At 48.5% G+C, this 16,887-nt stretch overlaps 1 protein-coding gene across 10 annotated transcripts in view; it reads left to right on the forward strand.

Moving 5' to 3' along the window:
* Positions 1–16,887, forward strand: part of LOC144607166 (transducin-like enhancer protein 4) — a 224,317-nt gene that overhangs the window by 155,833 nt on the left and 51,597 nt on the right. The window lies entirely within an intron of this gene.

Consider the following 16,887-nt stretch of genomic DNA (forward strand, 5'->3'; position numbering starts at 1 on the left):
ATTTGAGGATGGATGAGCTGGCATTGAAGAGGACCCAGAGGAGGTTTATGATAATGATACTGGGGAATGATTGGGTTAATGTTTGAGGAGAGTTTGATGCCACTGGGCCTCGACTCGCTGGAGTTTAGGAAGGTGGGGGGGGGGGGGGGGGGGGGGGGGGAGTTGGGGGGCCTCATTGAAACTTACCAAATAATGGAAGGCCTGTATAGAGTGGAGGTGAAGAGGGCATTTCCACTAGTGGACGTGTCTAGGACCAGAGGGAACAGCCTCAGAATAAAAGGACATACTTTTAGAAAGGAGATGAGGTGGAATTTCTTTAGCCAGAGGGTGGGTAATCTGTGGAATTGAGGCTTGGAGGCCGTCTTTGGCCTTTTTAAAAAGAGGAGATTGACAGGATCTTGATTAGTAAGGGTGTCAAAAGTTACGGGGAGAAGGCAGGAGAATGGGATTGAGCGGGATAGAAAGATCAGCTATGATCGAATGGCAGAGTAGACTTGATGGGTCGAATAGTCTAATTCTGCTCCCATGACTTATCAACTTATGAAGCTCGTCCAGTTTGCTCGTGTTTGGCCCACATCCCTCTGAACCTTTCTTATCTATGTACCTGTCCAAATATCTGTTAAATGTTATTATTGTGTCTGCCTCGAATATTCCCCCAGGCAGCACATTCCACATGTCTACCACTCTCTATGTGAAAAAGTTGCCCCACAGGTTCTTGTTCAATCTCTACTCTCACTTTAAACCTATCCTCTCTAGTTCCAGTTTCCCCTACACTGTTTAAAAGACTCTGTGCAATACCCCATCTACTCCCCTCATGATTTTATACACCTCTATAAGGGTTTAGATGGACACCCAAGATGGCGCCCAACACAGGCGACTATTTGTGTGCCAGCCACAGAAGCAGATCTCCAAACTCATATCACAATCGCTCCACACTCTTAAATCTCTATTCCTCTAAACACTGTGAATGCATTGATTGTAACCATGCATTGTTTTTCTGCTGACTGGTTAGTACGCAATAAAAGGTTTTCACTGTCGTGACAATAAACTAAACTGAATTGAACTGAAGATCAACCCTCATCCTCCTGCGCTCCAAGGTGCAAAGTCCTAGTCTGCTCAACCTCTTCCTATTGCTCAGGCGTTCGAGTCCAGGCAATAGCCTCGGAAATCGTCCAGCTTAATGGCATCTTTCCTGTAGCTAGGCGAACAGAACTGAACATAATACTGCAAGTGCCTCCTCGCCAATGTCTCCTGACGTGTGTATCTGAATATTGAGCACTGCTGTTGTCTGCTTCCCTGCAGCTTGTCTCTCCTTGGTGCGAGTCATAATGTCTGTTGCTGCAATCTGGTTGCCATGGGGAAGGTGGCGTTACAAGCTGACATCCTTTTCTGCATTCTGGCAGCAACAAAATGGGCCGTCGGCCTGACATGAATGTGACCTGTCAGGAGCCACGCGGGTATCGCCTTGCCGGTTCCCCGACTGTAAGGCCCTCTAGCCCTTACAGGGCGCCGCAGTGGCGCAGCTGGTAGAGCTGCCACCACGCAGCACCTCGCAGCGCCAGAGACCCGGGTTCGTTCCTCACCTCAGTTGCTGCTGCCTGAGCGGAGTTTACACGCTTTTCCTTGTGGCCGCTTGGGTTTCCTCCGGGTGCTCCGGCTTCCTCCCACGTCCCAAGGAAGTGCGGATTTGGAGGTTAATCGGCCTCTGTAAATTGCCCCCAGTGTGTCGGAGTGGATGAGAAAATTAGATAATGTAGGACTAGTGTGAACGAGCGATCGCTGCTCGGCATGGACCCGGTGGGCTGAAGGGCCTGTTTCCGTGCTGTATCTCCAAACTTTTTTTATTTGGCTATCAAGTTAACTGTGAGCCCCATTGCTAATTTTATCAGAGTTTAACACAGCAAATGTTGGTGAAACTAATTTCTTGGCTTCTATTGGAACCTTGATGGGAGAGGACATGATGAGGGAAACACAGAGTGCTTAAGGAACTTAATGGGTCAGTCAGCATCTGTGGAGGAAAGTGGACAGATGATGTTTTGGGTCAAGACCGTTCTCCAGACTAGGTTTCTTTTCTCTGCATTTTACTGCTCCACTGCAAAATCTCCACAAAAGAGGAGAACTTCTTTGAAGAAGTTCTCCTCTTGCTCATTCCCTGCCTGATCTGTTGAGTTTGTCAGGCACTTTGTGTTCTTTTACTCAAAATTGCACCATCTGCAGTTTCATATTATATTTCATATTTCATATACAGCGCGGAAACAGGCCTTTTCGGCCCACCAGGTCCGCGCCGCCCAGCAATCCCCGCACATTAACACTATCCTATACCCACTAGGGACAATTTTTTTACATTTACCCAGTCAATTAACCTACATACCTGTACGTCTTTGGAGTGTGGGAGGAAACCGAAGATCTCGGAGAAAACCCACGCAGGTCACGGGGAGAACGTACAAACTCCTTACAGTGCAGCACCCGTAGTCAGGATCGAACCTGAGTCTCCGGCGCTGCATTCGCTGTAAGGCAGCAACTCTACCGCCGCGCCACCGAGCTTCTTGTGTCGATATCCATGAGGGGTTCAGATCTCCAATCTGCAAGAAGAAATGGTGGTGGAAGTGTTTAGTTCTGGCTCATGCCCACCACCCACTGGCAGGGCATCAGGGCTGGTGTCCTCCGCCCAGTGAGTGTGCCAGGAAGCCACACTTGATCACGGGCACCTCCTTGCTGTGCAGATCATTGTGTTTCGTTCAGCTTGGAGACTTCCATCACCCAGATTTGGACTTCACAGCGAATGTTGGCTACGTGGGACACATCTTGGCAGGGACACATCTCCATCGCTGAGGAAGATGGGTGATATGTTCTTACACCCCACGAGAAAACATTTACCCCGAGTTAATGAAGGAATATACTTCCTTCAGAGGTCATGCAACAACCGTTCATCATTTTGATTCCTAGTCTCCGAGGGTTCTCTAAAATAAGAGGGGGGGAAAGATTTTCCAGGAACCCGAGGGGTAACTTTTTTACACAAAGGATGGTGGGTTTATGGAATGAGCTGCCCAGGGAGGCAAGAACTATCGCACCATTTAACAAACATTTAGACAGGTTCGTGGATAGGATAGGTTTAGAGGCAAATGGGACAAAAGCAGGCAGGTGGGACTAGTGTAAGATGGGGCAAGTTGATCGGCATGGGCAAGTTGGGCCGAAGGGCCTGTTTCCACGCTGTTTGACTCTATGACTGCCCATGACTCTAATAGTAATTCTAAAATCCATATATCCCAACTTGATGATTAGCAGCATGCTTAGTTTCCTAATCATTGTCAGCAGTAACCAGAGGGTTAATATGTACGGCAATGGCGACTAAAGAATGAGTCTAAACACTCACACATTCCGGTCTGTTGTACAGCGTAGAACCTACTGGAACCAATATTACTTCAGCCGTTGACAGTCAGAGGGAGGGGCGGGGGGAGACCAGCTACCATCTCCCAGTGTGAACAAAACCTCAGTGTCCAACATCAAATCAAGTTATATTTACAATGTGCTGAAAGCAGTTTGTGACTGGAGCCATCCTGGAGAGAGGTGCCCTCTGAACTTTGACCCCTAACCCGCTTTTTGAGTCAAAAGATTACTTAAACAAACCAGTTTGCTCTGGAGTGCTGGAAAGCTCAAAGCGCTCAATGGATTAAAATAAGCTTCATCTGCAAAATGAACCCTGATTCGTGGCCCTTTGGTTGTTGAGCAGGGAAGGGATGGGTATATTGGTTTGCGTCGAGACTGGTGGGAATTGAAGTTTGTGAAATTATCCCTCTGCTTGCTAACTTAAACATGAGATGGGCACTGTTGAGGCTTGTAAGTGTATAATTGTACTTGGCTGCGATCCTAGAATATTGAAGGGTGGTTGCTAGGAGGAATCAGTGCCTTCGGTGGAAAAGAAAGAGGTGAAAGCAGCTTAAATAGGAAGAAGTATAAATGAATTTCAACTCTCCTTGCCGACAGTCCCGGGAACATACATATCCTGTACCTTGGCTGCAATATCTGATTCAGTTAACAGCCAGCCACTGATCACCTGTGGCACAACAAGCAAAGAGACCCGTCTGAAGAAGGGTCTCGACCCGAAACGTCACCCATTCCCTTCTCTCCAGAGAAGCTGACCTGTCCCACTGAGTTACTCCAGCACTTTGTGTCTATCTTCGGTTTTAACCAGCATCTGCAGCTACTTCCCACACAAGCAAAGGCTTGTAATACTAGACCATTACTGGGTTTTCAAAGCCGTGGCTCTGTAGGTCAGGGATTCAATGATTCAATTCAATGATGCTTTATTGTCACGTGCACCTGGGCACAGTGAAATTCATAGTTTTTTTAATACATAAGTGATAGGAGCTGAATTAGGCCACTCGACCCATCAAGTCTACTCTGCCATTCATTCATGGCTGTCCTACCGTTCCCTCTTAACCCCATTCTCCAGCCTTCTCCCCATAACCCCTGACACCTATACTAATCAATAATCTATCTTTCTCTGCCGTTAAAATATCCACTGATCCAATCCGGTAAAATCATGAAGCAGACATCACTCGGGCAATAACCAAAGAGTCGCTCCGTTTCTGGCACCGACAGAGTTTCAAAAGACAGAGGAAAATGAAAGATCTGGCAATCTAGAAACATAGAAAATAGGTGCAGGAGTAGGCCATTCAGCCCTTCAAGCCAGCACTGCCATTCAATAGGATCATGGCTGATCATCCACAATCAGTGCCCCGCTCCTGCTTTCTCCCCATATCCCATGATTCCATTAGCCCTAAGAGCTATATCTAACGCTCTCTAGAAAACATAGAAACATAGAAACATAGAAAATAGGTGCAGGAGTAGGCCATTCGGCCCTTCGAGCCTGCAGCGCCATTCAATATGATCATGGCTGATCATCCAGCTCAGTAACCTGTACCTGCCTTCTCTCCATACCCCCTGATCCCTTTAGCCACAAGGGCCACATCTAACTCCCTCTTAAATATAGCCAATTAACTGGCTTCAACTACCTTCTGTGGCAGAGAAGCCCACAGTTTCACAACTCTCTGGGTGAACCTAGCGACCAGTGCATTTTGATATGAGATCAGCGGCCATTTTGTTGATGATAATTCCTCACGTTGTCCCATTGGACTGCAATTTTTAGTGACGCATCAGTAACCAAATTTACCCCTTTAATTTGGCATTGTTTAAAAGATATATTTTAATCTAGATTGGGGACAAGCTGTTTAGTTAAGAGATGCTGCATGGAAGCAGGCCCTTTGGCCCACCGAGTCCATGCCAACCATCGATCGCCCGTTCTCCTACACAGAGCATGGACACTTTTGCATCCACCCCCTTACACTGTAGGGGCAATTTACAGAGGCCAATTAACCTGCAAACCTGCACGTTCTTGGGATGTGGGAGAAGACCAGAGCACCCAGAGGAAACCCACGTGGTCACAGGGGGGACATGCAGACTCCACACGAAGGTCAGGGTTGACCCTGGGTTTCTGGCGCAGTGGGCAGCAGCTCCACCAGCTGTGTCACAGTTCAGGTCCTCGGAGAGAGTAACAATAATCCCTGCAGCGAAAAAAAAAACCCACTCGTTGATTATAATCCAGCCCAGAATTGTAATCAGAGAGATTGGAAGCTGCAAGGATTAGTATCGTCGCTGTGGAATTGCATTTCTTAGACTCCCTCCCACCGCTCCTGTTCCCCACCCCACGACGACTGCGAGCAATGATCATTTAAAATTCATTAATTCTGGCAGCTGTGCCTCCGAAGGTTTTCTGGTGCAGCAGATGGGAGAAGTCCTCTGTAACGAGATGCTGGGAGACTCTCTGCTGCGTTTCCATCTGCCGCCGAGCAGATAAATCACTCCTGCCTGCAAACAGGCGGGAGCAAACTCTGTGGCGTTTCCACGCAGCGGGGATTCGGGGCGGGACGGTGAGGCCGGGCCCCTCCCGCGGTCCCGCCGCCGGGCTCCGTGCCGCCGTTTCTCAGCGCGGCGTTGGCGTGCACTGCCGGTGTGGTGCCGAAGCCAACTGTTGCTGCTCTAGCCTTCTGCTTCCGCCTTCTCACCCTGAAGATGCCACTGCTGTCTGATTTCCGCGGGTGACGCTTCCTTGGTTTAGAGATACAGCGCGGAAACAGGCCCTTCAGCCCACCGAGTCCACGCATTAACACCACCACACACTCTAGGCACAACGTTTACATTTATCCCGAGTCTTTGGAGTGAGGGAGGAAACGGAAGACCTCGGAGAAAACCCACGAGGGTCACGGGCAGAACGTACAAACGTCGTACAGACAGCGCCCGCAGTCGGGATGGAACCCGGGTCTCCGGTGCTGCAAACGCTGTAAGGCAGCAACTCTACCGCTGGGCCCATGTAAACCATGCTGCCGTGCCGCCCAGCAACCATGTAAACCGCGGGTGTGGGACACCCACTGAACCATCCCCTCACCAACCAGAGAGCGGTCCTGACCTACCATCAACCTCACTCCTCTGCCAGTGGGCAGACTCAGTGCCGTGGGGGAGTCAGCTGCTACCCAGTGTGGGGATAATGGGATCCCAACCTGAAACATCGCAGAGTGAAGAAGTTCCCCAACCTGAACCATTGCCTGTCCATTTCCTCCCCAGATGCTGCCTGACCCGCTGAGTTCCTCCAGCACTTTGTGCTTTACTTAGGGAGGCAGTAACGTTGGTTTGACTCTGAGCAACCATGTAAACTGGGGGTGTGGGACCATCCTCTCACCAACTAGAGAGCGGTCCTGGCCTACCATCTACCTCATTGGAGACCCTCGGACTATCTTTAATCTGATTTTTCTGGACTTTATCTTTCACTAAACGTTATTCCCTTTATGCTGGATCTGTACTGTGGAGGGCTTCGTTGTAATCATGTCTAGTCTTTTTCGCTGAATGGGCAGCGTACAACAAAAAGGCTATTCATTGTTCCTCAGTACACGTGACAATGATAAACTAAACCAAACCAAAGATGGACACAAAGTGCTGGAGTAACTCAGCGGGTCAGGCAGCATCTCTGGAGAAACGGATGGGTGACATTTAGGGTCAGGACCCTTCTTTTTCAGAACTAAACCAAGTTCTTGCCTGTTTACCAGCCGCCTGACTTTCATTTGCTTCAGCTTCAGTGGAAGTAGGACATGGGAGGAATTATATATGGAGCTGGAAGTAACACAGTTGAGCAGTTGGGGAGGGAATGGACATTAAACAGCATTTCGGGTCCGGGCCCTTCTTCAGACTGATGCTGCCTGACCCGCTGAGTTTCACTCGGTGTTTTGCTCAGGATTCCAGCATCTGCGAATCCTCAGTCTGCTGTGTTTCTGAGAAAACAGCAGGGTGGTGAATCTGTGGAATTCTTTGCCACAGAAGGCCATGGAGGCCAAGTCAGTGGATATATTTAAGGCCGAGATAGATAGGTTCTTATTTCACAAAATGCTGGAGTAACTCAGCAGGTCAGGCAGCATCTCGGGAGAGAAGGAATGGGTGACGTTACGGGTCGAGACCCTTCTTCAGACCGAAGAAGGGTCTCGACCCGAAACGTCACCCATTCCGTTTCTCCTGAGATGCTGCCTGACCTGCTGAGTTACTCCAGCATTTTGTGAAATAAATCCCTTCGATTTGTACCAGCATCTGCAGTTATTTTCTTACACTAGATAGATTCTTGATTAGTACAGGTGTCGGAAGTTATAGGGAGAAGGCAGGAGAATGGGGTTAGGAGGGAGAGATAGATCAACCATGATTCTGCACCTATCATATGATCTGATGAAAACAATCCAAGTTTGAGTAACGTGCTGAGGTAGATGACGATGTGCTGCTTCTGACCTTGCGTTGACCTTTATTGGAATGGTATTGAGGGGCTAAAGGCAGAGATCCCACTATAGGAGTGGGATGGGGAACGTAACTCATGGAGTTGTACAGCACAGAATCATGCCCTTCAGCCCACCTTGTCTATGCTGGCCCATTTGGATTACTGGGGTCATCCTATTTGCCTGTATTTGTCCCATAGTCTTCCACACCCGTCCTATAAATTTATCTGCCCACATAGTCATAGTTATGCAGCATGGAAACTTTGGCCCAATTTATTCATGCTGACCAAGATGCCCCAGCTACACTAGTCCCACCTGATCGTTTTTGGCCCACATCCCTCCAGACCTTTGTATCAGTCCAAATGTCTTTAAAATATTGTTATAGGAAAATAACTGCAGATGCTGGTACAAATCGAAGGTATTTATTCACAAAATGCTGTAGTAACTCAGCGGGTCAGGCAGCGTCTGAAGAAGGGTCTCGACCCGAAACGTCACCCATTCCTTCTCTCCGGAGATGCTGCCTGACCTGCTGAGTTACTCCAGCATTTTGTGAATAAATACCTAAAATATTGTTATAGCACAACTATCTCTTCTGGCACCTCATTCCGTCTACCCACCACCCTCTGTGTGAAAAGATTACTCCCCCCGGTTCCTATTAAATAATTCCCCTCTCACCTTAAACCAATGTTCAAGGGTTCTTGATTCCCCTCCTCACTGGGTAAAAGACTTTGTGCATCTGCCCCTACCTATTCCCCTCATGATCTTACCCACCTCTATAAGATCACCCCTGATCCTCCTGCAGTGCAAGGGATGAAGTCCTAGACTGCCCAACCTCTCCCGACAGCTCAGGCCCTCAAGCCCTGTCACGTTCATTGTATATGGTGGTGTACGTGACAGGTGAAAGCTGACGACTAGCATTTGCAAACTGCTTCTCGAGTACAGATGAGGAAATGGCCCGTTCCCTCCTGCAGTCTGTACAGATCTTGAGTGGGATAGAACAACTAGGGCAGCACGGTGGAGCAACAGTGGGGTTGCTGCCTTACAGCACCAGAGACCCCGGTTCGATCCTGACTTCGGGTGCTGTCTGCACGGAGTTTGTACTTTCTCCCTGTGACCACGTGGGTTTTCCCCGGGTGCTCTGGTTTCCTCTCACACTCCAATGGCGTGCAGGTTTGTAGGTTAATTGGCTTCTGTAAAGAGTAAATTGTCCCCTAGTGTGCAGGATAGTGCTAGTGTACGGGATGATCGATGGTCGGCGCGGACTCAGTGCCGGAGGGCCTGTTTCTACGCTGTGTCTAAAGTTTAAATGAGCTGGGCATCCCAACCCAGCCCTGGCAGTAATCAGCACCTCAGGCAAGTTGCATTATCTCTGATTAGGAGCTGAAAGCCCTGCTGTCTGCTCCCTTCCTTGCTCCAGGGCAGTTGCAGTAAGCGTTGCCTCCAAGATGGCGCCAAATCCAGGTGACTATTTACGTGCCAGCCACAAATGCAGATCTACAATCACATATTACAATCACTCCACGCTTTTAAATCTCTACTCCTGCAGCAACATTTCTATTTGTGATCGGACTTTACTAGATTAACCTTGACACTAAACGTTATTCCCTTGTCATGTATCTGTACACTGTAAATGGCTCGATTGTAATCATGTCTCACTTTTAGTTTTTTTTGTTTTAGAGATAGAGTGCGGAAACAGGCCCTTCAGCCCACCAGGTCCGCACCGAACAGCGATCCCTGCACATTAACACTATCCAACACACACTAGGGACAATTTACATTCATACCAAATGTGTCGGAAGGTGTCTAACTGAAGATGGACACAAAATGCTGGAGTAACTCAGCGGAACAGGCAGCATCTCTGGAGAGAAGGAATGGGTGACGTTTCGGGTCTGAAGAAGGGTCTCGACCCGAAACGTCACCCATTCCTTCGCTCCAGAGATGCTGACTGTCCCTGCTGAGTTACTCCAGCATTTCGCGTCTGTCTTACATTTATACCCAGCCAATTAACTTACAATCCTGTACCGTCTTTGGAGTGTGGGAGGAGACCGAAGATCTTGGAGAAATCTCACGGGTCGGTCACGGGGAAAGCGTGCAAACTCTGTACAGACAAGCAACCCTGGTCAGGATCACACCCGGTACCCGTGTCTCTGGCGTTGCAAGTCTGCCGCTGCGCCACCGTGCCGTCTTTGTCTTTCCGCTGACTGGTTAGCACGCAACAATAGACAATAGGTGAAGGAGGAGGCCATTCGGCCCTTCGAGCCAGCACCGCCGTTCAATGTGATCATGGCTGATCATTCTCAATCAGTACCCCGTTCCTGCCTTCTCCCCATACCCCCTGACTCCGCTATCCTTAAGAGCTCTATCTAGCTCTCTCTTGAATGCATTCAGAGAATTGGCCTCCACTGCCTTCTGAGGCAGAGAATTTCACAGATTCACAACTCTCTGACTGAAAAAGTTTTTCCTCATCTCAGTTCTAGATGGCCTACCCCTTATTCTTAAACTGTGGCCCCTTGTTCTGGACTCCCCCAACATTTGGGAACATGTTTCCTGCCTCTAACGTGTCCAACCCCTTGATAATCTTACACGAAAGATTCTCACTGTACCTCGGTGCACGTGACAATAAATTGAACTGAGCTGAACTGTGGCCTCTAAAGACATCCAAACGCGCGCGATGCAGGAGCCAAGACTGAACCAGCGATTTCCCTGGTAATTGTGACTCACTTTTTTCACAGGCCCCTAGACGGGAAATCAGACATTGCCCAGCTGTTTGCAGCGATCTGGAACACCAATTCCCCAGAATGTTTATGAATTAGTAACAATGGAAAGCAATTGATACGTTGTTGAATGATCCCCCCCCCCCCCCCCCCCCCCCGGGCGCTGCCTGACCCCTTGGCTACACTGTGGTGGAGCGGGGAGGACACGGAGGGAGTCGTTGCTCAATATTGTTGACATAAATATTTACTGGTTGCGTCCAGTGCCAAGTCTGGTTTACATTGTCAGAGGGCGAGGGGCCTGCTGTGAGATGAGGAAAATGATGAAGAACACGTGTTGTGCGTTTTAATTGGAGCTGGAAATCTTGATGGAATGTGCGATGGCCAAACTGTACAACATGTCTGTGGTTTACAGACAGTTAGCTCTCCGCTCTGCAATGTGTGTGAAACCTTCTTCACATTGGCAACTGACCCAACCGATCAACATTTATGTTTGTCTAGATCATGCCTCGGCTTGCAAAGAAGCCTCCTTGCCTTGTGTAATGAAGGCCGTTCGGCCCCCAGAAATATCTGTGCCAGCTCTTTTGGGGAGGGGGGCGGGGGGAACAATTCCCATTGGTAATATGGCTGTGGTTTCATGGTTTTCAGGGTGGCGAATCTGTGGAATTGATAGGTTCTTGATCAGTAAAGGAGTCAAGGGATCTTATAGAAACTTACGGATCTTATAGAAACGTACAAAATTCTTAAGGGGTTGGACAGGCTAGATGCAGGAAGATTGTTCCCGATGTTGGGGAAGTCCAGAACAAGGGGTCACAGTTTAAGGATAAGGGGGAAGTCTTTTAGGACCGAGATGAGAAAGTTTTTTTTCACACAGAGAGTGGTGAATCTGTGGAATTCTCTGCCACAGAAGGTAGTTGAGGCCAGTTCATTGGCTATATTTAAGAGGGAGTTAGATGTGGCCCTTGTGACTAAAGGGATCAGGGGGCATGGAGAGAAGGCAGGTACAGGATACTGAGTTGGATGATCAGCCATGATCATATTGAATGGCGGTGCGTACAGGCTCGAAGGGCCGAATGGCCTACTCCTGCACCTATTTTCTATGTTTCTATGTTACGGAGGGAAGGCAGGAGAATGGGTTTGAGGGGGAAGAATAAATCTGCCCTGACCGAGCGGCGGAGTGGACCAGATGGCCGAAAAAATGGGAAAACATAGAACAAGTGTGAGCGGGCGATCGATGGTCAGCGTGGACTCGGTGGGCCTTACCTCCCAGAAGGCACTGCATTGTGTTGGGAGGAGGAGCAAAATTCACATTAAAAATGGAGCTACAAGACACTGGATGACTGGAATCCTGAGGAAAAAAACAAGCCAACGAGTTAAAAGAACTCAGCGGGTCAGGCAGCATGCTGTATCGTTCAATTTATCATTAAAATGTGAACACAGGTGTGGTTGCAAGACGAGCAGAACCTCACGTTTCACTCCTCCTCTTATCTGGCATCCTTTTGTCTCTTTTTCACCTCTAGCCGTTATCACTTACTTCACCCATGTACCAATAACTCCCCCCACCCCCCCATTACCTATCCACCCATCACTTGCCAGAATTATCCCATTCCCACCTCTCTCTTCCAGCTTTATCCCCCCCTACTCCCATCAGTCTGAAGAAGGGTTCCGAACCAAAACACTGTCTGTCTATTTCCCTCTACGAATGCTACCTGACACGCCGAGTTCATTTCACACCTTTTTTTTTGTTTGCGAAGGATTTCAGTCACTGCAGTGTCTTGTGGCTCCTTTTTGTACGTAAATTCTGCTCCTCTCCTCAGAATGTTACGGCGTCTTCTGGGAGATAGGGTGTACAGTGGCACACGCTGCCTCACAGCGCCAGAGACCCGGGTTCAATACTGACCTCGGGCGCTGCCTGTGTGGAGTTTGCACGTTCTCCCTCTGACCTCGTGGGTATCCTCCGGGTGCTCCGGTTCCCCCCCACATCGCAGAGACCTGCTTGTTTAGAAACATAGAAAATAAGGTGCAAGAATAGGTCATTCGGCACTTGGAGCCAGCACCATCATTCAATATGATCATGGCTGATCATCCAAAATCAGCACCCCGTTCCTGCTTTTTCCCCATGTCCCTTGATTCCTTTAGCCCTAAGACCTAAATCTAACTCTCTGAGCGAAGGTGTTGAGCGAAACGATCGCCGAGCCTGCGTTTGGTCTCGTCGATGTAAAGAGGTTGACATCTGGAACAGCGGTTACAATAGATGAGGTTGGAGGAGGTGCAGGTGAACCTCTGTCTCACCTGGAAAGACTGTCGGGGTCCTTGGATGGAGTCGAGGGGGGAGGTAAAGGGACAGGTGTTGCATCTCCCGAGGTTGCAGGGGAAAGTGCCTGGGGAGGGGGTGGTTTGGGTGGGAAGGGGCGAGCGGACCAGGGAGTTACGAAGGGAACGGTCTCTGCGGAACGCAGAAAGGGGAGGAGATGGGAAGATGTGGCCAGTAGTGGGGTCCTACACAACAACATCTAGTGATGAGCAGCTAGATTTAGGTGTGTCTGCTTATTCGAGGTCTGTTGAACTCAGAAATCAGCCGTTAAACCCCACGAGCTAGATAAGCACATAAACATCAGCGTGCGTGGGTGCTGAACGGGCCTCAACAAACAAATTAAGAGGTTAGCGATCGTTAAAGAGAACTGAAGACAAACCTCCCTGTCAGATGAGTTCCCCCCCCCCCCCCACCCCCCACCCACCCTTTCCCTGTAATGCCTCATTTGCTCTCAGTCAACACGGGAGGTGTGTATGGCTTCAGGCCACATAGGTGGCTTTTGTTCCTTACTGCCTGATGAGTTCAGGGTCGGTTCCCATGGATTTCCCTCAGTCCTGCTTGTTCAAGCCAGTTTTGGAAACACTGCAATTTGATAAGGGAGGTCGCCAGGAGGTCACGGTGACCGGTGGCTTCAAAAGTGTCGGTAGTTTGTCTGAATTAATCCCAGGTGGCTGTGCTTTAAGTGTGTTTGATCAGTTCACTCGGTACACTTTTACTGGTGGGATTTTAATTGCAAGGCCTGGCTCTTGTGTGGAGGTGATGAAAGACGAGCTTAAGCCAAGGAAGAATATTCTAACAAGGCACAACCAGGGCTACAGCTGAAGGGGATTTTTATCAACAAACCTTTTATTTTGTTTACCTTTATTTACCTCCATTTCTCATCTCATCGTGCACTTTCTTCTTCATCATTTGGTGAATTAGAATCAATGCGTCAAATAATCCAAGTTACAACATCCATTCGTGCTGAAATGAGTTTTAAAACAAGTCTCCATTCTTGTTCCCCCCCCCATGGTGATAATACTAGCAGATCGAATCTCACACTCTTAATATACAATCGTATCCGGAGTCACACAGCACGGAAGCAGGCCCTTCGGCCCAACCCATCCATGCCAACCACATACCCATCTCGGCTAGTTCCTTTTGCCTGCATTTGACCCCTTTCGCTCAAACCCTTTTACCTATCCACGTACCTGTCCAAATATCTGTTAAACGTTGAAGCAAAGAACTGCAGATGCTGGTTTGCAACAAAAAAAAGGAGTGCTGGAGTAACTCAACGGATCGGGCATCATCTCTGGAGAACATAGCAAGAACATGTTTCGGGTTGGGACCCTTTAATCTGAAGAAACGTCGCCTATGCATGTTCTCCAGAGATACTGCCTGACCCGCTGAGTTACTCCAGCATTTTGTGCCCTTCTCTGTTAGATGTTGTTATTCTCTCTGCCTCAACCACGTCCCCTGTCAGCTTGTTCCATATGCCCATCGCTCTCTGTGTGGAAAAGGTTGCTCCTAAGGTTCCTACTTAAATCCCCCAAGTAGAGCCTCAGCGATATCTTGAACAACGAGCTCCTATACTTAAACCCCTTTTGATCAAGTCAAGTCAATTTGTCACATACACATACACGATGTGCAGTGAAATGAAAGTGGCAATGCCTGCGGATTGTGCAAAAAAAGAATTACAGTTACAGCATATAAGGCCAGAGTGGCAAAAGCCTTCTTCATCAGTCTGTCGACCTAAGACACGACTTTCAGGGGATGATGTACATGCACCTCTCTGCCCCTCCAACTCTTTCTAGGGGTGTATAAAATCATGAGGGGAATTGATAGGGTGAATGCACAGAGTATTTTATACAGGGGAGGGGAATCAAGAACCAGAGGTTTAATGTGAGAGGGAAACGATTTAAACATAGGTTTAATCTGAGAGGGAAACAGATTTAATAAGGAACCTGAGGGGCAACCTTTTCACAAAGGGCGGTGGAGCGAGCTGAGGCATGGTCAAAATGAATGCTCACAATTTATTTTCTCCCTTGGGTAGATGATTCGAAAACTAGAGAGCGAATGCTGAAAGTGAGAGGGGAGAGATTTAAGAGGGACCTTGGGGCCAAGTTTTTCACTCAGAGAGTAGTCAGATACATCTGGAATGAACTGCCAGAGGAAGGTATCGAGTGGATACAATTATGACTTTTAAAAGACATCTGGACAAATATATAGATAGGAAGGGTTTAGAGGGCCATGGGCCAAATGCAGGCAAATGGGTCTAGCCCAAAATGCCAACTTGGTCGGCAGGGACAAGATGGGCCGAAGAGCCTGATTCTGTGCTGTAAATGTGCTTTGACTTTATTCTAATGCGCACTTGTGAAGGGTGAAGGAATTTAAAAAATATATACTGTTAATTCTGCCCATCAGGTTGACCTGGTAATCTTGTGCAGGCTAAAGTGGTCAGTGTGTTTAATACTGATGGTCAGGACAATCCACCGGGTCTGCACTGAATTGGAACACAGACAAGAGTGAGGATCAATATTGTGGGACACTTTAATTCTCCTTCCCATTCCTACACGGACCTTTCTGGGCCTCGTTCTCCTCCATGGTCTGAGTGAGGCTAAACACAAATTGGAGGAACAGCATCTCATATTTCGCTTGGGCAATATTAATTTCTCTCACTTCAGGTAACCCCAGCATTCCCCCTCTCTCTCCCCCTCCCCCACCCAAGGCACACTAGCTTCCCGTTTTCACGCAAGAAACGGCTAACAATGGCCTGTTTCCTTGTTACTTTTATGCACATCCTTTGTTCATTGTTCTTTATCTTTCCACATCATCGTCTATATCTCTTGTTTCTCTTACCCCTGACCAGTCTGAGGAAGGGTCTCGCCCCGAAACGTCTCTTCAGAGTTGCTGAGTTACTCCAGCATTTTGTGTCTATCAATATTGTGGGAGTTTGTCACAGTGTTGGTAATTTACACGCTCTCACCAACCAAGCTATTTCAGGTTCTGTACTTTACGTCGCACTGCGGGTCTCGTTAAATAGACTCTTGGGTCTATTTTTGCCGATCTGTCAGCTCTTGTTCGCAAAAGCTACAAGAGTCGCAGGAGTTTTCGGAGAAGTCTCGGGCTGCCTGGGATGCATGTTTGACAAGGGAGGGAGATTATTTTCACACAGAGGGTACGTGGAACGAGCTGTCGGAGGATGTGGTCGAGGCAGGTTCAATAGGTGCGGCACGGAGGGGCAGCTTTAGAGTTGCTGCCTTACAAGCCACTGTATGTTTCATTTTTTTTTTTTTTCCTAATTAGATGTGCAGCACTTTGGTCAACGTGGGTTGTTTTTAAATGTGCTATACAAATAAAATTGACTTGACTTGACTTGACAAGCACCAGAGACCCGGGTTCGATTCTGACTACGGGTGCTGTCTGTACAGAGTTTGTGTACGTTCTCCCTGTGACCTCGTGGGTTTTCTCTGGGTGCTCCGGTTTCCTCCCACATTCCTGAGACGTGCAGATTTGTAGCTTGAATCTGATGATGGGTCACGACCCAAAACATCACCTGCTCCTTTACTCCGGGGATGCTGCCTGGCCCACTGAGTTACTCCAGCACTTTGTGTCTTTCTTTGGTGTAAACCAGCATCTGCAGTTCCTTCCTACAGATTTGTAGGTGAATTGGCTTCCGTAAATTGTCCCCAGTGTTTAGGATCGAACTAGTGTACGGGCGTGGATGCAGTCGGCCGAAAGGCCTGTTTCCATGTTGCATCTTTAAACAATAACAACATTCGAAAGCCATTTGGACAGGGACGTGGATATCAAAGTTTTGGAGGATATGGGCCGAATGCTGGCTACTGCACCTAACTTTGACGGTGTATCTGGGTGGGATTGAATGGGAAGGGCCGAAGGGCCCGTTTCTGCGCTGCTTGACTCTATGGCTAAGTAGAAACTAGGTTAATTCCCGGAATGGGGCGGCACGGTGGCGCAGCGGTAGAGTTGCTGCTTTACAGCGAATGCAGCGCCGGAGACTCAGGTTCGATCCTGACTACGGGTGCTGCACTGTAAGGAGTTTGTACGTTCTCCC

Source organism: Rhinoraja longicauda, chromosome 28 (assembly GCF_053455715.1).
Source record: "Rhinoraja longicauda isolate Sanriku21f chromosome 28, sRhiLon1.1, whole genome shotgun sequence".
In the NCBI taxonomy this organism is placed as follows: Eukaryota; Metazoa; Chordata; class Chondrichthyes; order Rajiformes; family Arhynchobatidae; genus Rhinoraja; species Rhinoraja longicauda.